Source organism: Crocodylus porosus, unplaced genomic scaffold (genome assembly GCF_001723895.1).
Source record: "Crocodylus porosus isolate Cpor-Errol unplaced genomic scaffold, CroPor_comp1, whole genome shotgun sequence".
In the NCBI taxonomy this organism is placed as follows: domain Eukaryota; kingdom Metazoa; phylum Chordata; order Crocodylia; family Crocodylidae; genus Crocodylus; species Crocodylus porosus.
The window spans coordinates 16,684,440-16,710,616 of record NW_017728943.1 but is presented as its reverse complement, the minus strand read 5'-3'; the positions used below and the strand labels follow the sequence as shown (position 1 = coordinate 16,710,616).

At 43.2% G+C, this 26,177-nt stretch overlaps 1 long non-coding RNA gene across 1 annotated transcript in view; it reads right to left on the bottom strand.

The window, feature by feature from the left end:
• The window catches only part of LOC109319298, a 129,369-nt gene that overhangs the window by 38,773 nt on the left and 64,419 nt on the right, over positions 1-26,177 (bottom strand). Inside the window, exon 2 of the long non-coding RNA XR_002103471.1 lies at positions 11,651-11,710. This is a non-coding gene — a long non-coding RNA (uncharacterized LOC109319298). The remainder of the gene's footprint in view (positions 1-11,650; positions 11,711-26,177) is intronic.

Below are 26,177 nucleotides of genomic sequence, written 5' to 3'. Positions count from 1 at the left end.
AGTGGTGCTGGCTCCTACCCTGGGGGTCTTTAAGAGGAGGCTAGATGAACACCTTGCTGGGGTCGTTTGACCCCAGCACTCTTTCCTGCCATGGCAGGGGGTCGGATTTGATGAGCTGCTCAGGTCCCTTCCGACCCTACTAACTATGAAACTATGAAACACTAATTTAATATAAATGCATCTGAACTAATAAGAGTGCTGGTTATTTCACGCTGCTGCTGTTAAAAGAAGTACTCAAACTTACACTCCTTGCCTACCTCTGTCAGCCAACCACTTCACGTGGGCTTACACCTCCAATTATTTTCCACTGAGTTAGTTCAGAACACAGTTATACAGACATAACTGAACTTGAAAGTGGTCTAGATAGAGATATATGGAAAACTGAAGACTTCCATAAACTGACACATATGTCTTTGGGTACAGGACATTCAGTTGGATTAACAACAGCAACACAGAAAAAAAAAATTACAAGGTTCTAATCCTATACAATTATCCAGGTGAGAAAGGATCAAATAATGTGGAAGACCCAATAAAAGGCTCTATGAAATAGTTGCCAAGAAGTGCATAGAATTCAAAACTTTTTATCATTCCATGCTACTGACGGGGAAACTAAGGCATGCTGAAGTGCAGCAACTTGCCTGAAGTACTGTATGCTACATAAAACACAAGATACAGAAATGAGATGTGTTAGTCCCTGGATTCTAGCCTTGCCCTTTGGACACAAGCCCAACTCTCCTTTAACAGCATAGTTTTAAAAAGTAAAAGCAATGTGATTATCTAAGTTATTAAATTTCTATAAATGTCTCCAAAAAAAGATTGCACTCAAGGAGAATGTATTAAACCACAACATAAGACCATTCTTAGATTTTGTCTGGCAGCTGAATCAAATGCCAACTCTTCTTCTGCATGCAGAAAAAAAATCAGATTGTGTTTCAACAGTGAACACAATTCACTTCCAGGAGGTGGCAAGACTACCTGAACAAATAAAACAATGCACATTTGTACTTCAGCATCAAACCCCAGAGTTGCTAGGGTTTAAATCAGGCCGAGGCAGCTATGCATGAGAGATTGTACTCTGCAGGCTCTATCACTCAGAAGTCAAGGCTATGCGGCCATGATTTATCACACATTTCATGGTAATTAGCCGGAGTGCCATTTTGCTTCCACCAGCATCACTCAACTTTCTTTTTTTAATTTGGTCTTTTTTTTTCTGCAAATGAATTTACATATTTCTCAGTCTCTCATCCCCTACTATGTTTTATTTATGAATATAGACCTTCCTGATGGTAACTTTAATGTGAAGAAGGTAGTAATTAGTGTCCCTATCTGCTAAATTAATCCCTTTTCGACACTGTCTGTAGAGAAGTTTAAGGTAAGTAACAGTTTACAGTCAATATTAGGTTTAATTATGCTTAATGAGAGTTACTGTCTCTGTTTACTAACTGCACCTAGGTGTGTAGCTCCTATATGAGTTTTCCTCCCAACCTCATTCTGGAGTGTTAATGGTGCTACTGTGCACTGTAAGTGCAGTACTTTCATCCATAAAAGTACTCCAGGAAAGCCAAGCAAGTGAGGCACCTGTTTCAACAAAGCTGCAGAGGAACTAGTGCATCTTTAAAACAATGGCAGCTTTATGTGAAGAGTGACTTTTTATTACTGGTACTTTAATGGATGCCATGCATCAGAGGAAAGGAAAAAGCAATACACTTCCCATGCCCATTTACCTACTCATTCCAGTTTGTGAGGCTGATCCTCAAGGATTTCTCCTAGAGGAGCTGCTACTACCTGCTTTTGGTTCATCTAAGTTCCAGCACAGTCTTACAGTTAACCTGAAGGAAGGCTGAAAATAAGTAAAACATACTCCACTGCTCTTACACCATGAGTAGGCATATTCTGCTTAACATTGCTTTACAGACATGTCTTCCACAGATTCTCTCTCCACCCTTCCTTCACACTTAAAAAAGTTTAGTGGTGTATATCCAATAACTCAAGAAAATAAAGGCACTAAGCACTAAGTTCTTGGGGGTGCTTGGAGTACCTTTTGAAATACCACTGCACAAGGTAAATGCCTGAAAAGAAAGAAGTCTACTTTGTATTGAGAGGCGGGACTGGAATATAAACAAATATTCTTTTGACACCAAGGGACTTCAACATTTTGATTTTTCAAGAGCATCATGGGGAATGAGCTCTGCATTTAGTTCATATCAAAGAAGTGTGAAGTTTGCTTAGGCTTCATATCGGGATTTTTTCTGCCTGGTGAGAACTCTGCATTGGGTCCATGTGCTTCTCCTTATTTTTGCCGCTGGCAAAAGCTCAAGAACAGAAAAAAAATCCCTGTTTAAACAGCTCCATGTTAAAAAAATGGAAAAGCAGCTAATTAAAACTTCATATTTAACCAAAAATTGACTATACTGTTTAAATCAATGTTTCTCAACCTTTTTAGACTCAAGGATCCCCTTGGAAAAAGCCAGCTCTTAGCTTTAACTTTTTGACTACACAACAATAGAGCAATTCTTCTGCTGAAAAAAACTCAGAAAGACCATAACAGGCCAGGATGTTTTTGACACTTTGTCAAAAACACTTTTGGACTCCTATTTGAAATCTCTAGGTTTATCACATGACTCATGTGTTTGCACACCTAACAATGCTAACATTACATGGGGCTCTGTGTCACCCTTAAAAGGATCTCACAGCACCTCAGGGTGCCAAAGCACCCTGTTTGAGAATCACTGGTTTAAACACTCATCAGTTATTGGTAGTTAGTATAACAGTTTTACAGTTGTCAAATGCAAGGTTTGATCCATACGTTTCTAAGCCTACTAGAGATGCCTCTGAAGCAGTGTCCTAAACTTTAGGGTCTTTAAAATCCAAAGTTTGAACAGACAGATACTTCGACTACAGACTAAATTAGAATCCCAAATGTGAATGGCTCTGTACTTTGAGAGATGCTCCTTTATATAGGGACCCAGCTTTTGCAACATGCACACCTGTCTATATACCAGGGGTGGCCAGTGTTACTTAACCTGGGAGCCACATCTGATCTTCCACCAAGAAGAGCTGGGGGGGGGACGGGGGGAGGTGAGGGGGACAATCCCTCAGCGAAGTTCAAGAGGTGAGGGGGGCAGGGGGCTTCTGAGTGACTGGGAGTGGAAGTGACCACCCCCTGCACCACCAAGTTGCTCCGGCTTTCCCCGTGGGGAGTGCACCCCGGGATAAGCAGCATGCCTGCAGCCCCCACCCCAGCAACCCGGTGCCTGAGCCAGCAGTCCTGGAGTGGTGGGAGGTGCTGGGCTGTACTGTCCCCCAGAGCCACCTTAGGGAGAAGTGGGCAGGGCTTTGAGGCACCGTCTCCCGGAGCCGCAGGTACCATGCCAGTGAGCCATGGCTTGACCACTTCTGCTATACACTGACACTCATCTCTAATTCCACATTTGAATAAGAGCTTAACCTGAACATGTCTGTAAATGATGGTATGCACGTTTCCTTACCCATTTGAGTGTTCCTATCTTGATAAACATAGAATATATTGTGAGATAATAATTATTTACAAGCAAATATATTTGTAGGAGCATAAGTAGTGTGTATCCAAGTAGACAGTAGATATAGGAAGGGTCATTTTACTGGTTGAGTTCAAAATCCAGCAGCCAGTTTAGCTTAACAATTTGTGATGCTAGAGATTGACTTTTATGTGCCTGAAAATCTGACCAGCTCATGATTTCAAGAGAGCATTATGAACAATCCGACCGGAGAATGAAAACATTCAACATAACTGTCCAGTACCAGGAAGGGGGAAAGTATATATTACTTCTCACCTGCTGCTGCCCTTCAGTTACTGCCACCTAGCCATAAACAAAACCAAATCAACTGAACATTGACCTGCCTGACTAAGGCAAAGTCCTAGAGAAACTGCATTACTTGCCAGCAAGCAGAGTTCTCTTGATATACAGGTAGTCTCCACAGAACCAGATTGTACACGGAGACACCCATGCATATGTTCTTAAGGACAGTTACCAGTTACATGGCTCTTCTTCCTCAGTTCATGTCTGATGAGCATGGAGGGAGGTAGCGATTAGGTTGGTCAATGGAGCCAATATGTTCAGAGAACTTCAAATACTGATAGATTTTTTTCCTTGTCATGCTGCTTCCACAGATCTCCATCCTTGGAGATTAATCAGTTTCAGCGAACCATACTGCAAGGAGGAAGACATAAGAAAAAGGAACCAAGAGGGGCTATCCCTGAGACTTCTGGAGTGTGCTTTGGTGAAAATCCTATTCTTCCTAAATTTAAGAGTCCCAGCCAGACTCTGATCTTTGCTAAGTGTATCCAGGAATCTCTGCAGCATTAGACCACCATATTGTACAACAGGATAACCAGACTCTAGGAATTTTGTCTCTCCTTATGCAGTCAGTAAGAAGCTCTGAAAGCCTGGATGCCCAAGTTAGGCTTCATGTTCCAAGAACTGAAGTCCCATTAACATTAATGTAATTTATGCAGGAAAGGCCCAGAGCACCTCATGGGGAGCAGAGACTATAGGTTTTACCCATTCCAATTCTTAAAGCTCAAATCTAGCTGAGCCCAGGGTTTCTTCTTAGCCCTGTAACACACTGCTGCCATTTCAATGGGCCAGCTCACATGTGATGGATTCTTGATGTCTCAGCTGTGCCATCTGCTATTTTATTTGCCTTATTTTTTTAATTGACTGTATTGTTGGTAGTAGTGCTGTGATGACTATATAACTTAAGCTGTGGCTTGACTGGAAGTCTTACAAATTAGCTGGGTACCTGGAAGGCACACTGGCCAGCACTACATCATGATTACGCAGGGACTTGAATCAACTCCAAGAAGAAAATAAACTGTCTAAAAAGAGAGAGAGAGAGAAATCCAATAAAGGAAATGGCTGTTGAATTGAATTTTATGGGATGCAGCAACACATAGAAAGGCAAGAGTTCACACCTCCTGAAAGATTTGCTTCACCCTTTCATAACTACTCATCCCTTCTCTCCCAGTTCATATATTGGCACCTACAACTCTAGCATGCCAATGCCTAGTGGTTCAATGGTTGGCCCACCAAAAAAAGCTGTCTGCTGGTGGGGCAGTGGAACACTCACCTGAGCTAAGCAGATAGTCCACTGGTGAAAGCTAGATTGCCCCACGCACACAGCTGCTAAAGGGGCAGTATTATAATCCCTTCTGACACTTAAATATAGGCATCTTAACAACACATTAAAGGCAAATATAAATCCAGAAAGAAAAGACTGTCAAATATAAGGTGCTCTCAAGCCAGTCTTCATCACAAAAAAAAGCCACGTATCATTTGGACTCCCCCTCCATCTGATACTAAGGCTGGGGACACACATTACACATAAACCAGTTTAAGTGTTTAGAAACTAGCTTAAACCTGTAACAGAACAGATGTTCAGGTCACATAAACCAGTCCAAAAATGGATGAAACCAGTTTGAGATAAACCTGGTTGAATGTAGTATCAGACTTAACTGATTTGGGTCAAAACATTTTATGCAATGTCTGTCCCAGACCCCTTCCTGGTTTAAGAGAAATCAGAGCCCCTCAGCATCCTGGCATGCTCTCTGGTCTGGGCTGGACTCTCTGCTCCACAGCAAGGCTGGCCCATCCCCTCTGCTCCCTGGCTGCAGTTCCGAAGTCTCTGCAGGTGTCTGCCTGGCTTCTGTTCCCCATTTCCCCTCCCCTCTCCTCCCCACTCTGTGCTAAGCAGACATTCCCCCTCCCTCACAGACACCTCAGCATTAGCTAGGAGACCACATGCTGGCTACAGTCTGTGCTGTGGGAGACAACAGAGGCAGACGGGCTTTTTGGACTTATTCAACAGGTAGCTGAATGTCCTTCCTTGGAAAAGTGGTTTAAGAGCTGTTTGTTCTCCCCTTCCTCCCCCTCACCACTCCCTGCTAAGGAATTCCCCCCTCCCCTGCCTTGTGGAAAAGGTATCTATGTATTAGCTACCAGACCACATGCTGGGTCCATGCTGAATCAACAGGCAGAATCAACAGGTAGCTGGTAATGTCCCTCTGTTTTCTTAATGGGGCAAAAAACACTGAGATAGGGGTGACTGTTATCAGCGCCTCCCCCTGCCCCAGCTTGCTTGCCTGTCAGTTTTCTGCAGACAGTATACAGAAGCAGGGAGGGAGATTGAAAAGCTCTATATCATCAACAGATGCATGCACTGCACACACCCTTTGCCTCAGTGCTAGCTGGGGGCTGGCAACACTTCTGCCCTTTGAGCAGTGAGCTGGAAAAGCCTGAGACTGCAGGCAGGCTGGGGGTTTACACCCCTCCCTAATCAAAACCTTGTGCTGGGACCTGGCCACACTCCCCTCAGCTCAGCTCTGCAAGTGAAGGGAGGCTGCTCTAGCACCCTCTGGCTTTCAGCCTAAATCACTGAAGGCATGTGCCTGAATTTCCTCAGTCCAGAGGGGATGTCTGTATGGTTGGAAACCGGTTCAGCCTAGCCAGGTTAGACTAACCTGCAAAGGTTGAATCAATTCAGGCTGAGACTTTTTTAATGTCTGTCCCTAGCATAAGAGAGGGGACCCATGGTCGCAAAGGTGAAAACTATAAAGTGTTGTGAGGGTAAACAACTTCCTGCCTTTGAGCCTGGCAATCAATTTAACAATAGGCATGTGAGCAAAGACTGTTGTGGTTCACTGCCTCATTCCAAAGATTTCATTGGCATCTTAAGTCATTCTGAACAGTGCCCCTGAACTGCAGAGGCTTGAATTCTAATAGATGGGGACAGGAGTTGTATCCACCTCCCCCAAGTGGCAGATGTCAGTCATGGCAAACCAACACAGCTCAGGGGACAACTCATCCTCAAATGGATCCACAAACAGGCAACATTTGGCATGTCACAATTCCATTCTTCTGATACAAAGAGATGAGCCACGCCACTGTGCCATAATTTTGGCTGAAGAAATCAAACAGTTTTGCAAGAGGCAAAAAGAGGCAAATGGGTAAACAACACTGATTTAAAAATGAGAGAGAGAGAGAGAGAGAGAAGGGAAGACTTGTCCTACTCTGTTAGCTTTATCAGTCTATATGTTGGAAAATGCTGAGTATATATATTCATGTCAATAAAAAAAAGCATACCCACACAATGCTGAACTTTGTGTTGGAAGCTGGACCACAGTTGCCTATGCACCCTGAGCTAGGAGGGAACAGGAAAAGTCACAATGTAATGATTAACTAGCACACTGGGCTATTATTCATGGCAGGTAGTGCAGCTGCAGCTCAGCCAGCAATGCTGATGGCCTCTCCCCATTGGGCAAACTTGCCAATTCTAGGTTGGATGCTTGGAATCAAGCAAGTTAGGGGAAAGGAAAGCAAAAACCAGGAACTGATTCCTCAACTCTTGGATTATATGCGTGAGGAAATATCTGTCAGGCTGAAAACCCTCCCTTTCAAATCACGTATTTGTTGTTTACAGGATGTGACAAATACTGAAATCATTATTTACCAACTATTTATAGCAATGTTATTGATACTAGCTATCTAAAATTACTCCCTATATTGCTGCAAGTGAATTGCTTTAATGGTAGCTGGCAACTATCAGTATGGATAGGTGTGGTTATGGAGCCAACACTCCAGATGGCTTCAGTGTATCCATGTTATTGAGAGAATAGGCTGCAGATGCCTCTGTTCTTAACCAGCTAAAATCATACACCTGATGGCCACACTCTTCTCTTTCACTTGGCCCTTTTACCTGCAGCTTACAACAAACTATGGGACACAAGAAAGATAGCAAATAAAGCCAAACAAGAAACTGTACAAGCCCTAGTGCAAGCTCTTTAGTGAGAGAGGTTACAAGCAACAAAAGCTATACATGAACGGTGTACCCAACCACAAAAGTTGTCTCTGGTTATCCTAGGGCCAACCAGCCAGCACCAGCACCTGGACGCCCTGTTTTAAGATTGTGGCTTCATATCTTTTCTGCTCTATCTTGCGAGTGATTTAGTATCTCTCAAATTATTGGAGGGTAAGCAGAAACAAACTTTTAAAGTTAAAGCTTTATTGTATTTTTCCCCAACACAAGCTTTGGCTGTTTATTTAACATGACCTTGAAAGCAACTATTTACCAAAAAAGCAAATTCCTCTCTTCAACAAACTCTCTGAAAGGCTTCATTCTGTGTGTGGATTATTCATTTACTTTAAGGATTTTTATGTAGAATGGGGAAGAGAGGAGTATCCACAATACAAAAATATGTCTCAGAATTAAATACAATAATGTTCTGTAATGGATACTCTGGCCTAAATCTGGTCAGGGACAAAATGCCGAGGATTTCAGAAAACCCTTTTCAAAAGGGAGAAAGACTGGGGGCCCTGAATGCTGCTATAACTCAAGTATCTCTTCAAGAGCACATATTATGGGATATATTCCATTCAGGTAAGTCACATAATTACAGGAAAGCAGCACTGGAATGAACCATAGGATGTCATCTAGTCTGACCACCTGCTCAAGGTAGAAACATCCTTATCTAAAACACCCTAACCAAGTGTTTGTCTAACTCATTCTTCAAAATTTCCAAGGATGGAGATTCCTCAACCTCTCTGGGTAGCTTGGTCCAATGCTCAATCGCCCTGTGAAAAAGTTCTTTCTAATATCCAAGGTCCTTCCATTGTGATTATAAGCTCAACAGTAAACTTTTTGTTTTACCTTTTAGACTCCACCTTAAAAAAGTAGAAACAAAGAATAGTGCTGACTAGAGCAAAGAAATCCATATATCCAGTCTTTTGAACATAAGGACTTACTGGGCATAAGGATCAAGTTATTTGGGAGTATAGTCAACAAGAAAATAAAGGTGGGCTGGATATTGTTATCTACAGATATCTGATGAGAGATGGAGTGGAGGAGAAGAGGAATTCACATCATCTGAAGCAGACCTAGGTGTGAACCAGGGTTCCAGAGCTGAACACACACTAGGATTTGGAGCCTAAGTTGTACTTCAGAGTTACCCCTTTTCTCCTTCACTGAATATGAAGTCAAAACAAAAGCCTTAGATGCAAACCAAACCATCTCCAAACTTTCAGGAAGTTCTGTTCTAAATCTCAAGAAACAAGCAATCACCTTATCATGAGAGTATATTCATCAAGGCTTCTGTAATTCTGTATCAGATTTTTTAAAAATACAAATAAAAGGAGGAAGCAGGTGCAATTAGGAATTTGTATCAGCCATCCAAACAAACATGTTGGGCTCCTGAATTCTAGATATCTGAAAAAATCAAAAGCATCTTCTCTGAGCAGCCTGAAATGACAAGTCAAGTTGCAATGGCTTCAACTTGAATTCTAGTCTGTTGCTTATACTTCCATTTAGATTTATAGTTCCTCTGCACTGTTGCCCATAGCTACACCCAGTATTTAAACAGGTCAGCCTGCAACTCTGCTTCTCCAAATTTAAAAGATGAAAGAGAAGAGATGAAAAATATTTAAAGGGCTGGAGGGAAGGGGGGGAGGAAGCACAGACTTGTTTTCCTCTGCTGGCCAAGCCTTAGAACTAGCTGCTTTAAAATACTAGTTGTTGCTGAAATCCAATTTAAAGATCCCTGTCAGTTTTAACATTCAGGTGAAAGTACTGCTGCTGGCTCCAGGACTATTTACATATCTTATCACAATAAAAAATAACTCTGAGGTGCATACCAGTGTGAAGAAATTGTAAACATTGGTCCACATACCGCACAAGTATCTGCCCACTGGATCTCTTTAACTGATTTGGGTCAAAACATTTTATGGAATGTCTGTCCCAGACCCCTTCCTGGTTTAAGAGAAATCAGAGCCCCTCAGCATCTCCCATCTCCCTTCAAAGCAATCTGTAGCTTACTTCTCTATAATAAGAATTTCAGTCATGGTATTCTAGAGGGAGTGTTTAAACACATGCAAAAAACCGAAAGGATAATGCTAATTTGTACCCCTGCACCCCAACCAAACGAGCTACAAAGCTGACGGAAAATCCTCAAAATATTAAATCTCCCCTTCTCCCCTACTAACTCTGAGCCCCACCAAGGGTATAAAAACAGGGTCCCCAGGTATAAAAACAGGGTCCCCAGTTCTGCAAAGTTTTACATACTTGCTTAAAGTTAGGTACTAGAATTAGTCCAACAACATCAATAGTACCATTCAAGTGATCTGCTTGTGTAAGTCAGCAAAATTTCTTGCCAATGGCAGAGGCCTGGGACTAGGACAAACTTTAGGCCAAGCTTAGCAGAAGAGGTACTGAATGGCTGTAAACACCATTATGGGAAACCGGGAAAGGAACTGTACTTCAAAGAGTCAAAACTCCCTGTCTGCTGCCAGGTAAAGTAATCCACTACCGTGTCTTCCCAGTAAGAGATTATTATCCTCTTCTTCCTCCTACATCACCCAGCACAAGCAAAGAAAAGAGTGAAGGTTCATCCCCTTTCCGCTCACTGGCAGCAAGGAGGAAGCTGAAGAAATATCTACACGTGATTTGCTCTACCTCTCTGTATGGTCAGCTGTGGTCATTGTGTGTAAGAGGAGAACAGGTCTTGCCCCTCCAGAGCAAAGTAGGAACCAGAAATAATCGGGCCCTTACTTCTAATACAGCAGAAAGGCATGGTACAAATACTAATTGGTAGAGCTGATTTGCCACTTGGCCAATTTATTTTTTAACCTGCTAAAGATCCATGATTTATTCTCTTAAATCTCTAACTGAAAAGTATTTGTCCAATAATATCTGTGAATATTTAATCTGCATCTCATTTGTAGGCAGTATGCATCAAGCACTGGCTATTCAAAAGACTCACTGACTGGGTGCTCGCATCATAGGCGTTTTCCTGTAGATCAAATGAGAGTCTCCCAGCACCTTGTTTCCAAAGCAGATGCTAAATCAAAATGTACCTTCTACAAATATTCTCCAGAAGTTGCTTTAAAATGTACCATTTCCATAGACAGTACTGCTCTGAAATTTGCTAACAGGGCAGAGACATAGACAAAATCAATCCTTTACAAGTCTGAATGACTACTTGTGGGAAATATTTCACCCATACTTACTGAACAGCAAAACCAAGTGCAGAAAATGTCAAACTGTACTGTGTTGAGCAGCTACCATTTTATAGAATAGGAAGATTTGCTGTTTTTAATATACCCACTGTTTTATACCATGGAGTAGCAAAATAACTGAATATTTAAGAGACAATTGTTTTGACCTTTTTCCTATCCTTACTCAGGCAAAATTCCCACTGAAGGGCTCTTTGCTAGAAAAAGAGATACAGGGCCTGTCTCCTGACTTGGTAAAACATAATGTATCAAAAACTTTATCAAATCATAATGAGAAAAATGATGGTTCCCCGATCAATATTAAGTACCTCTGAAAAATCCCAGTGAGCTCTTAATGTCCATATTCTTGAATTCAGTAAATTAGATGTTATTGTTCCTAGTGGTTTCCAGTTTGTAATTTGCATAATTTCAGCCTGAATTTACTGATGGTCTTTAAAAAGTTCTTGTAATGTTTAGATTGTTCTTCCGCCCTCCACCCCCCACTGTTCTGCCAAGTCCTTACTTGCGAGCTCTTTAAAAGTCTCAGCCTGAGCATAACAAGTAAACAGTATTTATAAACAATTACAGTGCATACCCTTAAAATACCAGAAAATGTTGAGTGATGTTACCTTTCGACTTCGGACTCCAAAAGGGTTAAGAGCAGCTCCTAACACTTCGTTTTTATGCTGCTGTAACGAAAAGAAATGCTTATATTTAGGGATCTGCTCAGATAACACCTTGAGTTTTCATAACATTCAAATGACTCGGCATTCAGTGGGGAAGTAGGCGGCTTACTGTGTACATATCAACATGGATCCATCTGACGGAATAAGACAAAACAAAGTCCTACACATTCACATTTGGCGCACAGGTGAAGAACGGGTAAACAAGAAGCACTAGTAACCAAAACATCACATTGTATGGGCATCCTTTTTTCCTGTAAAGTTACACGTGAATACCATATTATGGAGACATCAGTAAAGATGCACGTGAATACCATATTATGGAGAGACATTAGTAAAGATGCCATGGTTTTAAAAAATTGCTTCGGTTTTTCTCTCAAGAGTGGGGGTAGGGACAAAAAGAAAAAGACTCTCACAACCAAATGACGTCCCTTATACTTGCCATAGAAATGGGATTATAAACCATCTTAAACAGTTCAGGAATTAAAAATACACATTGAAGTTTTTTTTTTTTTCTGGAGCTGTAACTATTAACCGATAATGTTTTACTCATTAAAGACAAAGCTTAAATGAAAAGGTTTTGTAGGCTCATTTTATAAAAACAATATTTAAAAAAAACCACAGGAAATGTTAGCACCGTTTTTCCAGAAATTATCACCATTTGCACAGCTGCCAGCAAAAAAAACCTGAGGGAAAGGTGCTCAAACATAGGGACAGAAGATGGGCATTCCCCTTATAATTATGTGCAGAGAGTAGGTGTCTCACTGCTCTTTGCTGACCGAAATCATCTCCCCTCCCCAGCAAGTTTACCCCAAATTCTTAAATTCATAGGTAGACAGATACATAAAAAAGGATGCAACTTCTGGAAATTTTCAGAGCTTGGAACTCCCTGCTGGTTTTCAGGCAAACCCAACGGGACTGCAAACCACAGCAAGGTTATACTCCAAGGAATCTTGGGATATATTGTTCTTCAGTTGAGCTGGGGGTTGAACTAGATGACTTCCTGAGGTCCCTTTCCACTCTAATTTTCTCTGATTTCTGTGTGTTAATCCGAACGCTGCCACCATTTTGTTTCAGCAAAAATGCACATGGCCTCAGTCCCAAAATCCTAAACATGGCAGGGGCATTAGCAATAGCAATGATCACTGCATTATGGGTCACCAAAGATTCTTGGAGCTTTCTTGAGGGAGGGGGAAGAAAAAAAGACTCTGGAAAACACAGCTCAAAGTCTGGCATACACTCTGCACTATACATCCTGCATATGGCACTAGTTCAGAGTTCATGGAAACACATTCAACTGTAATTGTACTCTGTCTCCCAGCTGTTACACAACAGTTAGTGGCAGGTACGGCACAGTGAAACATACATCCAGAGAGGGCACACTTTATATCAAGCCTCTGGCCTCACTGCCCAAGAGAGTTCAGTCCCTTTTCAGGAGGGAATAGAATCTACTAATCAAATTCCACAAACGAAACAGACAAAGAAAAACCCCTGCAAGGCAAACAGAGCAATGGGCCAGCCAGTATGGTTTCCAGGCCTCTTCCCTACAGGTGGAAGCCCTGCCTGTGACGGTGCTGCCCAGTAGCCAATCAAACACCACACTGGACTAGACCCATTCACCCTCTCCAAGGGGCTTGGGTAAGTATCAGTGCCCAGACAACTCTTAGATCCTGCCAAGATTCTTCTTCCACACAGAAGCCACCATTTGCTTTTTTTTCTCTCTATTTCTAGACCTTCCCTCTCCTTTGGAACCTACTTCCTAGGCCTAATAGCAGACCACGTGTGGCAGAAATGGGCCAACCCCACTCTTTAATCATCTTGTGGTCAGTGCAGGGTTTGGATACCTGGTCACGCAGGACGTCTGTACACGTGACAGCATTACCGTGAACGTGTAACCAAAATTGTGTGGCTTAATGCCGTCGTGTTGTACATGTGGAAGAGTTTTGCAGGTTTGCAAATGAGTTTGCAACGTTGCAAATTGTAACGATGAAGCTGTCACCTCACCCCCTGGCTGTGGGAGTGGTGGGGACAGGCTCCACCGAAAAGGATTGGACCCCTCACCGCTTCTGCCTTAGCAGGCTCCTGCAGCCAGCAGGACACCTGGGACCACCCAGAAAGGACTGGCTTGACCCTGGGGCAGTGTGGTAAGGTAGCAGGAGGGCAGCTGGGATTGCTGGTGACAGGAGAAGGTGACAGGGATGGTGCAAAGGGTGCTGGAAGTCCAGGTGGGCTGCTAGCTGGCCAGGTGCTGCCCCAGCTTGGAGGCACCTGATCCAATGCTTCACTAAGCCCACCTGGGCTTCCAGAGCTCCATGCACCATCCCCACCATCTTCTCTGGCTGCCACTGCCCTTCTGCCACCTTCCTGCGCTACCCCAGGGGTAGCCCAGCCACTTCCTGGGCAGCCCCAGCTGTCCTGCTAGCAGGCGCCTGCTGAAGGCAGAAGCAGCAAAGGGTCTGCCCGCATCTCCTGCAACCAGGGGTGAGCTACCAGTGGGCCAAGCAGCCTTCCCTCTGAAGCAGCAGTGCCCCTTGGGGCTGCCCAGGCAGGCTGCTAGCAGGCCAGGTGCTGCCCCAGCTCGGAGGCAGCACCCAGCCTCATCCAAGTATTCCTTGAGCCCCCCCACTGGAATCCCACCAGGTGCTGCTCCCCAGGAGGGTTCAGGGGAACAGCTGGATCAGGCTGGGTGCTGCCTCTGAGCTAGGGCAACACCCCACCCACTAGAAGCACACCCAGGCACCCCAGGGGGCACTGTTGGTACAGAGGGAAGGACTGGGGTTCCCTGCAGGTCAGGGGCCACTTAGCCCACTGGCAGTTCACCCCATCCCCGGCCACAGACAGGTTCCAGTTACAACAAAAAATAAATAAATAAATAAAGGATCAGGCCCCTTGCCATAATATGACAAGAAAATTGAAGTGGTAGGTTTCAACTAAAAACCCACCTTTTCAATTTAGGGGGCACAGAATAAAACCCTTACGACTATAACCCCATCACATGTACAAGCACCCACAAACATTCTAGCCACCAATTCTATGAGCCTCTTAACTAGTACCCTGTGTCCATATACTGTTAATTGCTTGTCTCCTGCCTGCTCCTTTACTCAGGTAGTTAGAGCAGTGGCTCTCAGCCTTTTTAGATTCAGGACACCCCTTCAAAACTTTTCTGAATTTGACAACACTCTAGTTGAGAACCACTGTCACATGTTGCCTCAGCTTACCAGTGGTTCTCACCCAGCTTACTGTTGCCACCACTACCACCACATGAGGACTCTGCACACCTCTTGATCAGGAAGAGCTGTGCCATGACCTCATGCTCCTGCCTGCATTAGGATTATCCAGTACGCCTAAAGTAGGCAGAAACATCCATACCTGGCTACAACCCTTTCCACTGCAGCCCCCGCATGCTACTCCCCACACTGGAGTTTTACCTGCCCCACACACCTCTGTTTCCAAGAGATGCCATGCAAAGTCAGACCAGGAAGGGTTGTGACATGACCAGGTGATCCTGCCAACTTTAGGTTTGTCAGATAACCCTAACGCAGGCGTGAGTTCACACTCATTTGCAGCTCTCTGATCTGACTGTACATGAAGTCAGTCGGACACAGGCATGGGTGAACTGGGCTGCTGCCTGGGACCCAGACAGAAAGGGGGACCAAAAATGGTAATTTTGTTTCCATTGCCTGATTATTATTATCATTATCTCTGACAAAGGGGCCACTAAAAGTTCACCCGGGGCCCCCCTGAATCTAGGCACAGCGCTGCATGAAGTGCATTGGGGGAGTTCCAGTTAGCCACTGCCTCAATGGTGCCCATGTCAGCACCCCTGAAAGGGTCTTGAGGCACCCTAGTTAAGAACCATTGAGGTAGAGCAGTTTTGAGCCTTCACTAGCCATTAGCAGGAAAATGTTAGTAATAAAGGTGAGATGTAGTCTTTAGTGCGGTTCTGTGTTTACTAGAAAAGTATATGAAGGCCTGGACACAGTAGAAACAGCAGCAGCACACAACTTCCTGACTCACCATTTTCAAACTTTCCAGCAGCTCCTGTGCCCCACGGTCTCTGCTCCCTCTCAAGATCATGCTGACAGCTCTATCCATTACTGTTTGCTCTCTCTTGCTTTCTAGCTGCTTTCTGTCTCCAGAAAGCATACACCCAACCATCCTGGGTGATCCCAGGCCCAGCATTTGTAATAAAGTTCCCAGGAAAACCCTTTGGTCTATATGCTCAACTGGCCTGATATGCAATTTAGTGCTCTGGATGGTGGCTTCTTTTGACTCTAGCAATCTTAAGACAGAAATAACCTTTATTGCTTCTACTATTTCAATTTGACTGAAGAGTAGGCACCACATCCACCAGCTTTAATGAGGACTGCAACTGTCTATTAATCAAAATACAAACTTTATTGCAGCCACTTTAAACACCTCCAAACATAACATAACTGGTATAGGCTGCAAGACCATAAATAAAAGTCAATAGTGTTCAAGGCAGTAAGAAGCAAGGAGGGGGTTTTGACCTTTAAATGCTATATGTATAGCTTAAAGATATATTGGACTTAACACAACATTATTAAAACTGGTTTGCTTGGACAATGTTTAAATATACTGACAACAAAAACTTATTTGAAAGGGTAGAGCAGTACGTGCCATTTGAGATGACTCAGCCATAAGCTGTGAATGTGCCCAACATTTTCTTTTCTTTTTATAGGTGGGTGCGAGAGAGGTGAGGCTATTTTTTGTATTTCATCCACTACCTTGTCAATGGAGACAAAGCAAAGAACTGTATCCCAACCCCTGAAAACTCTGCAAAGGTTTCGTTCTTAACTTTTTGTCTCTGGTTTATCTGTACCTGAGACTTTGTAGAACTATAAAAATGATATATTATAGATGCGGATAGCAATATCTGCTGGGTCACTGTTATGGTTGTTAGCAGAATACATCATATGAATTTTCACATAGGTTGTTACAGTAGCATACTGCTTACTTGCATATTTTAACTGGTTATTTCTAAACTTTTATTTTAAACAATTAAACTTAGATTTCTAGTTAAAATAACCATTGCCAAAACTACATAACAGAAATGTTGCCACTAAGAAAATCTAAGTTAATAAACTTTGACCTCTGGGATATATTCGATATGTCTGATGCATTAGATATGACCTCTTATTAGTTGTTCACTTGATTTTCAAGGATAGTGTCTGCTTTTAAAATCAATTTTGCTTATACGTCTCTGCCAATGTTAACTGCTGATACAAATCGTACTATCTGGATATCTCTGTCAAATACACTTTCAAAGTGTTAACTAGAGCAAAAAACTGTGGGCATAATGTAGGGAAATGATCTTGATTCCGCTCTAAAAACAAGCCCCTCATAGCAAATCAAAAGGTAAAATCTAACAAGACTATCTTACATTTGACTTATGACCTCCAGATCACAAGACACTTAATGACCCCATATAGGTACTAGGTGCGGGGAACACATAACCTTCACAATTTGCTGGAAAGGAATGTGTTTACAAGAATCAACTCATTTTCTAAAAAAAACCTAAACTTACTGGCACTGGACATAGGAGGAATACGAAGATCCAAATGCATGTCTGAACAATGCTCCATAGTAAAACTGACATTGCTTAATCTAAGCAATTTACCTATAGGCACAGCCAGTATAAGTAGAAGCAAAATGAGTTAACATTCCCTCTACAAACAGGATGGAGCCTCAGGTTTGACATTTCTGGTTGTTTCCTTTTCTTACTAATCCTAAAATAAATTGGCTGGCATAATTAACTTCAACTAACCAATAAAATATATAGGAGCTTTATTTACCATACTGATAAAAAGTTTATTTAATGAACTACAACCTGACCAAGAGAAACAGATATGCACAACCTCTCAGTTGAAAACCTTGTAATTCATGCTTGTTCTAGAGTTTACTGAGATTTCTGTGCGATTCAAATGGGGGAGAAGCTTGGAAATTATAGAATTTTATTTTTTCTATAATACGCTGTATTCAATGGAGAATAAAATTTCCCCTAATATGGATACCACCTCAACACAATTCTTAACCTAGCAAACACAGGTCCTCATTCACAAAAAAAGAGTTGTGTTATATTGGGGGAAATCACTGTTGCTTCAATATAAGCAGGGATCCTGGTTTCCTCTGTTTAAAAATCGCAGATTCTCTTGACAAAAATTCCAAAATTATCTCATTTTAAAAACCTCAAAATCCACTTTTTTTGAGATTAAAATGAAACACCACTGCGCACACACACACACACCAGGTGAACACAGTGTTTCATTGACATATTTACAATTTTAAATGAATTTGGAAGCCTACCAGTGCCTCAATCATTATCATAAAATAAATACTAAATACCTATATATTTTGACGTTGGATTTTGCTTGTCTTATCATAGAAAATCAGAGTTTGCCTTGCCCCCTTAGCTCACCAGTCTGCAGGTCCATCTGCAGCTGTCCCCGCTGCTGCTTTGTGGTGCTGAGTAGCCCCAATATGCTGGTGCCCTGTTCCTGCCCATGCCATTGCCCCTCACTCCCAAGCTACAGCCCCACAAACCCCTGGCCCTGACAGTGAACCTCACTCTGGACCTACAGCCCCTCCAGCTCTGCTGGTACCCCTCAATCCCAGCCCACAACCCCCCCCCCCAGGCCCCCCAGTGTGTGAGAAAGGGAGTGGGTGTGTGTGCACAGACAACATGTGGGGAGAGGCAGGGGGACACAACTGACACAGCAGGGGAGGCACGTGCACCCACAGTAGGGCACAGGGCTGCAGCTGGGCTGGACCAGTTCTAGGTGGCAGCCACTTCCAGGCCCAGCAGGCAGGACTAAGTGCGCAAGGGAGTGACGCGTCACCGTGGCCATCAAAATGAGGCATGGCAGCAGCGGTGGCACGGAGTTGTGTCCCCGCTGCTGCTGGGTGGGCAAGGGGCCCCTCATCTTAGTGGCCATGGCAGCACGGCACTCCCTCCTGTGCTGGGTCACACTCACTGGGCCATGGAGGCAGCTCCTGCCCAGAGCCCCACAGCAGCTCCATGCCCCACTGTGGGCACAGAAATGACAGGAGGCACATGCCCCACTGCTGCACTGCCTGTACTCTCCCACACCTCCCCACCAAACACGTAGCCTGTGTCCTCTCCTCTCCCCATAGACTCACCTGGAGGGAGCTGCACAAGAAGTTCTCCACTGCCCTGCCTGGCTGCCATGTGCTCCCCCCATCCCCAAGCAGCCCCTTGCAGGTTGGAATGCTGCCAGCCTGCAACAGGAAACCCATGGTTTCCCACGTTTGTCTCCTTTAAAGGAGAAATCCGTGACCCATTAAAGGAGAAAATCTGTGCCTTTCCACATTTTTCTGCTGCAAACAGAAAACCCAGATCCCTGATGATAAGGACATAGTGAAAAGGATTTCAATTAATGATCCACTGTGTGACTATATGCTAATCACTTGTTTTCCTTCAACCTCACAACCCAGAATGAACATTAGGAAAAGCATGTCCTCATCAAAATGGACTATCCTTGAGAGTCAAGTCCTTTTTTCTTTAAAGAAAAAACGGTATTTTTGTGTAAATTTGACTCTCAATTGCTGTAGGGAAAATTCAGGCTGGAGATTAGGTAGAAATGTCTTCCAATGAGGGTAGCTAAGCATTGGAACAGACTGCCCAGAGAGGTTGTGGAATCTCGATCCTTGGACATTTTTAAGAGCAAGCTGGGCAAACACTTGACTGGGAGGTTTTAGTCAAGAAGTATCGTGCCTGCAGCAGGGCACTGGACTATATGACCTCCTCAGGTTCTTTCCAGTCCTACTAGTCTATTATTCTATCATTCTCACAGTCATGAAAAATGCCAGACTGACAGTATTGGAGACTGAAAACCTGTAACTTGAGAGCAGGAACAGTATATATAGCAGCAGCAAAAATTTCCCTAATGTAGGATTAGGACTGTGCCTCAAACAGTATCAGCAATTAAGGATGGAGAGTAGTTTGTTTCAGTAACCTATTCATAACCTCGGTTTTGGAACTAAAGACAGACCAATTAGTTGCAATTATGGTCACTTGTCCACTGCGAACTAGACTGAGATCCACTTAACTTATTTCATGGGTAAAGCTGAATAAAATTTTTAAAATATCTCAAATGATTCATGCTAACTTACCATGTTTAAGTGGGAGGACCTGGAGACATTTTAAAAAAGACTACCAAACGACCACAGTTGTCTTGTACTCAACAAGTCTAACTCCTGATTCTAGAGTATTTGCAAGAGAGGAAGTTTGGTATGTAGACACAGTGAGTTTAGATGGATAATGCTCAAATGTCACAACCATGGTCTCAATATGCAAAAAGTCTTTCAGGCAAACAGCTAAGTTCCATGTGCCATTCTAAATTTCACTCAAAAAAGTCTATTTGTCCATATTTCTCTTTCTGAAAGCCTTCTGTCAACTGTCAGGCTCAGGACTGAACAACCTGTGAACATGCCAGTTCTATGGTGGCGGGTAAAGAGCATCTTTAGCATTGTCCATCAGACCAACCAGCTACTAACTTTATGCACTGTATGTATTATTAAATCTAAAAGGAAAAAAACACAAACAAACAGGTCTGGAACATGAGGCACAAAGGGCATTCCGTTACATTAATGAAGCAGGAAGGGAGCCCTGGGAAGAGAGACACCAGTTGCAATGCATGTTTCTTCAGAGGAAAGTACCAACGCAGAGAAGGAAATAAAATATGCCATGATAACAGATGAAGACCTCAACTGTCAACAAAATCAGGCTGTTAATTATCGCGTAAACAGTCTTTTTTAAACTTTGGATTTTAATATACAGTTCAAAGATCACACTCACAATTCAGCAGTTTTGTCTTTTAATGCCAATCACTCCAACTGGCTCTCTCACTGAACGTTGCTTTCTCTCAACTTTGGGAAAGGTGAGCAATTATATCAAGGGTTGTCTTCCTTGACTGAAACCAGGAGGGGAGCTCAAATATTCAGTGAATTAGGCAATGATTTTGTTTCAATTTCTGCTATGACCAATTAATGCTGGGGTAAACGGTTACCCAGAAGCGTGGGAGCAGAGAAGGGATACATACCTCTTGTCAAGTTAGAAAGGCATGTTACTGAGTAGTTAAATGGCTTCAGCAGTGGGACTGTAGGACTGTCACCCAGCCCTTGAAGTTACAGATTCAAATTTAGCCTACATCAATATGGATGCAGAGGTAACAAAAAAAACCAAATGTCTAAAATTACTTTGCTGCTGATCTCATTCCATTTCCCAACAGACAGGTAGTAACATTCCAACAATTGCTTGGCACTACCAGTGAAAGCAAAGACTCCGAGCACTGAATGAGTCATGTTGAATAAAAGTATCTTCCAACACAAAGCTATGTCCCTCAAAGGACAGTGCTGAGCATGCTTGTAAAGGAAGCTCATACTGCCACCGGCCTTGATGTACCCACTCTGTCAACAGAGATGGCAGATTTCAGAGCTGTCAACCTAGCACCTTCACCAGGACGTAATTCACAGTACAAGACAGTTAGAAGACAACATGTGTCTTGTTACTTCTATTCCTTCTTCAAACTGCTATCCTGTCTGCTACTAGGCAAGCTAAAATATCTGCCATTTTCTTTGCCAGAGCCAAACATGACTCCATGGAAATGGGATCTCTCTAAAAACAAAACCAGAATTGAAGTTCATTTCATAGCAAAGAAAGTATCTCTTTTCTTAATCGGAACCATTGACTGACCCAATTCAAACTCACTACATTTCCCTTACCAATCAATATAAACCATAAAAAAAAAAGAAAATTGCTCTTGGAGCCCCATTTATAGGCGGCTTTGAGTTGGGAAAACGATTTTGGATCAACACCTTTGCATTGTTTCCAGATACCATGTTCCCTGTACACACTGCTTTGTTGTGCGCCACTTAACTTGCATATCCCTGTCCCTTACTACCTGCATCTTGGCAGAAGCTTAACTGACAAATCAACCCACATGAAATAAATAAATAAAATAGAATAAAAAACCTCAATGTCTAAAAAGTACACAGACTACCCTGCTTAATTATTAACAGGTAAACACGACATCCTGAATTATTTACTTAATCTTTTTCTACTACAAACCTCAGAATTTTAGAGCATGAAGTACGTGCTTTATTTTAGGACACAAAACTGTTCCTTTTTATAGGCTTTTTTAAGGAGGAACACAGCGTTCTTATTAACCCCACACAGCTGTACTCCAAGTCATATTTTGATGGGGTTTTAAAGCACAGAACCAAGTTTCAGAAACAATATTTTGTGCTGAACAGATTCCAAGTGAATCAGCTGTTTGTTCCTGCCTAGTAATTCTGTGAAAATGCATATCCTGTGGGGATGTTTGAACTGCTTCTTTAAATCTGCCAAAGGTAACCAGGCAGGAGGGGAGCTGAGGAAGGTTCATGATAGAAGCTCCACAGTGAATGAGAGAAAGGAAAAGCACATTTGGGGGAAATCCTGTTCTATTTGAAGATAGTGCTTCTGTCACATGACACTTCCTACTGATTTGATTAATACAGAAGACACCGTTGTCTCTTCTCAATCCATCTTCTATAGCTTGATCATGCTTATTTTTAGGCTGACTGTAAGAAATTTCTTGTTTGTGCCTCAAGCAAAAGAAGTCATTGTCACACGTCCCTCAGGGTCTCATAATGTACCATTTTAGGTTGACTCCATGCAGAAACTCTCTTGAGGTTCTTTGTTCCTTCCCATTATTCTCCCCAGCACAGAAGGGCCATTGCTTTTTGGTTACTAAAAGGCCTTTCGCCTCTCACTGCTTGATCTGATGCAATATATCCTACTGATGGCAGAGGAGGTAGGTTTCAACCTCTCGTTGTGATGTGGTACAGCATCAACAGATTGCTACTTTGAGTTTAGTACATGCTCTTCAAAACAATGTTACTGCCTCTCTGGGGACCCCATGCCATCACACATGGGTTACCGTTACAGAGGGGCCCAGGTCGTAGAAAAGCAGTAAATCACATGGTTGAACAAATGCTGTAATACAACAAGCCCAAGGTCTTTCTTAGATACCACCTCAATGGAAGGGATGCTGTTACACCATGTTCTGGTTTTCGATCAAAAAAGGTGCGCATGTAAACACAAGTAAGATGATAAGTATGAAATGAATTCATAATGCTGAAGCTTGCCTAGACTGCTTTAAACTTCTCTCCTTGTGCTTAAACTTTATGACAATCTTTAATAATATGGTCACATGCTTATTCTCACATAATATTTTTATATCTCGGGACATGTATGCATTGACATAACAGTCCAGCTTTGACTTCACTGATTCATGCATGTTACTTTTGTGATCACTGTTTTTTAAGTGGCCATGTTCGCCAATCAGAAAAAAATTACACAGAGTTCTGTAACAGTTGCTAGGCAGACCATAGTTGTTTTTCTGCCATCAATGTAAAAGATAAGCGGTAGCTAGAACTTTCCACAAGGCGGAGTCCAGCGCCAGTCAGTCAGTGCCATGGGCCTATCGAAAGGTGCCTCACACAATAACACCACTGCACGTCACCTAAGCTATAAAAGGAGCCTGCACCTGATCGTCAGGGTCCTTTCTGCGTCCAACGGACTCAGAACGATTCACGGCAGATTAATACAGACATGGCTCGGCCTTCAGTGTGGCCAACCGAAGGAGGACGCAGAGACCCGCCCAACCCCGGCGACCTGAACCCCCAGAACCTACTCACCAGCCAGATTCATCGGTCTCGCTCACCATTAGGGCGTGTGAGGCGTGGTGAGTTCTAGCCGCTGCGCGGCTACGTTGATATTCAGTAATAAAAGCTACCAAGCCTGTTCACTGTTCTCCCGCCTATTCGTGATCTGTGGTAAGCCCGGCCAGGAAAAGATCCTGTAACAGTTACATGAGGAGGTCTCTTTTCTCTTTGCTTTTTAATAATTTGTTCAGTATCAATAAACTATATATTTTCTTTCCAAACACCGACCTTCCAAAAAAAGGACAATTCAGGAGATAAGACAGCTAAATTATCAAGCCAGCTTAGCTGCTAAATTTAGGTGGCCTACTTATGTTAGCAAACTTTTTATTAGCACTTTATGCTGGATGTTTAATAATGATTAGATTGTGTGAAAATGGCTTATTGTGTTCTTAGACAAATTACTTATAAATTCTGCTTCAGCTATACAAAACACAACTAAAGAAATACACATGGCTCCATATATAACTATAGCAACAATGAATGAAAATATTTGGGAAGTCGTTTGTGATTATGGAGTTAGAGGGTGCATCTACATGTGAAATTAATTTGACACAAACTCTGGCACACTTTGCGCTGGAATGTAGTGCTCCCAGGCACAGTGTTCACACATGCACCCAGGACCACAGTACGTTGAGCTGGGACTGTGCAGCCCTGGCTGGCAGGAGATCTGGGGGGTCAGGTCAGCCTGCCAGCCTGGGGCTGCTCCTGCTTGGTTCAATGTGCTGTGGAGGGGCTGGCTGGGGCACAAGGGTGCTACAGTGTGGGGCTAGCCAGCAGGCAGCCCCCACACTATAACGCCCTCATTTCCCAGCCAGCTCTGGTCACCATCTATATGTGCACTGTAGCGGAGTAAATAACTACACTGCAGAATAATACTTGTGTTGGGCAGTATTATCCTATGGCAGAGTTAATTAATTTACTCCAGCCTAACAGCACTGCTCATGTAGACAGTGAAAGTTTACTGCGGATCTAATTAGATAACTCCATAACAACTATCTTGCATAGATGCACCCAGAGACACCTTAAGATGCATAGACACAATGGGAGTCTATGCAATGTGAGTTAAGAGTGTATGTTTTGTTTTTAAACCTCTTTTGACTGAAAACCCTCCTACATGAACCATAGGAGCTGCCTGGCTGGGAAAAGGCACAAAATGCCTTCCGTATCTTCAGAGATCTTTAACATAGGTAGAAGTTCATCATGAACAAAGGAAGCATTTCTCTAAAGTAGGTCTTCCATTTCCCCTCTGCATCCTACTAGGCCAGGAGAGATAGGCCGGAGCTCTTGGCTATGGGCACTTTCCACATCAGCAAAGCACTCATGACTTCTTAAAGTACATTTAACAAGTTTAGTTTAAAACCCCAATGCAAAATGCCCAGTGCATGAGCAGTACATGCCAAAAGGTAATAACTCAAACCAAATCAACCCAAATTTTCCAAGAATAAGCAATCTCCAGCAAATTATTTCCTTGCCAAATGCCAGCTTGTCTACAATACAGCCATTTTGCACCCCCCCCACCCGATTTAATCAGGAACATCTATTATTAATCCCTCTTGTCCTATTTAAAAAATAGGGTGGATCAGGAATCTGCCAGCAGGTGTCTCTGACGTCCAGAGAGCAAAAACAGAACTACCTATTTCAGCACCCTGGGCAGAGTTGGGCAGGGGGAGGGAGGGAAGGTCCTGCAGGGCAGTGGTTCTCAGCTGGGGGCCCATGACCCCCTTGGGGGTGACAGGCAGGTTTCAGGGGACAACCCTGGCATGTAGCCTCCATATTGAGGGTGACACTGTGGGTGGGCAGGCGAGGATTCGTACTGCTGCTGCTCAAGTGAGTGGGGCCCTGTGGCTCCTCACCAGCAAGCCCTGCCTGCTGCACCCAGGGCCATGCAAGCAGGGTTGGGGAGTCAGGCCAGTCCTCTCCCATGCAGGAAGCAGCACAGGTGGGTTGTGGGCGGACTCAGGGGAAAAAAAGGTTGAGAACCCCTGCTGCAGGGCACCAAACAGCTGGGTTGGGGCAGAGTCTAAAGTGACAAGGCACGGGTTCACTGCCTCTGGCTATTGCTGCTGCAGCTGCAGGATGTGCTCCCTACGCAACAGCTGCAGCAGCCTCTGCAGATCTCTCCACAGGCTGCTATTCTGCTTCTCCCTCCCCTAACTAAAGCAGCACCTGGGTATAGTACCCCACCCACCCACCCTCAGTTACACTACTGCCACACCAACCTGAACATTCTCTAGCCCTGTCTCACTTGCAACTGAATTCAATGAGTCACATTCATCCCTGATGTAACTGCACTGTAATAGAAGGTCGAATAGTTTTGATCACAATTAGACTCTCTTACCTCTAAAATTATTGAGCCATTCTGAGTTGGAATGACACCTTCTACCACCTACTTAAATGGAAAGCAGTAGTCACACTAGATAGCTTATTTTGTAAAACAGGGAAAAATAAAAGGCAGGTGACCTTGATCTCTTGAAAAATATATCACTCTCAATAATCTAAATAAACTTTTTTTTCAAAGATTCCCACGGTTGCAGGTAACTAAATCATTGAGAAACAAGGATAACCCTCAGTAAAACTCTGAGGTCAGTTGTCCCAAACTTGGTTTGGAAGCACAGCAAATCCCAGTCAAGAAAGACAATATCATTTGGAGACGAGGATCTTGTTAGCAGCAAAGATGCTTCCGATTTTTATAATATCTAAAGTTGTAACTTGTCAACAGGTT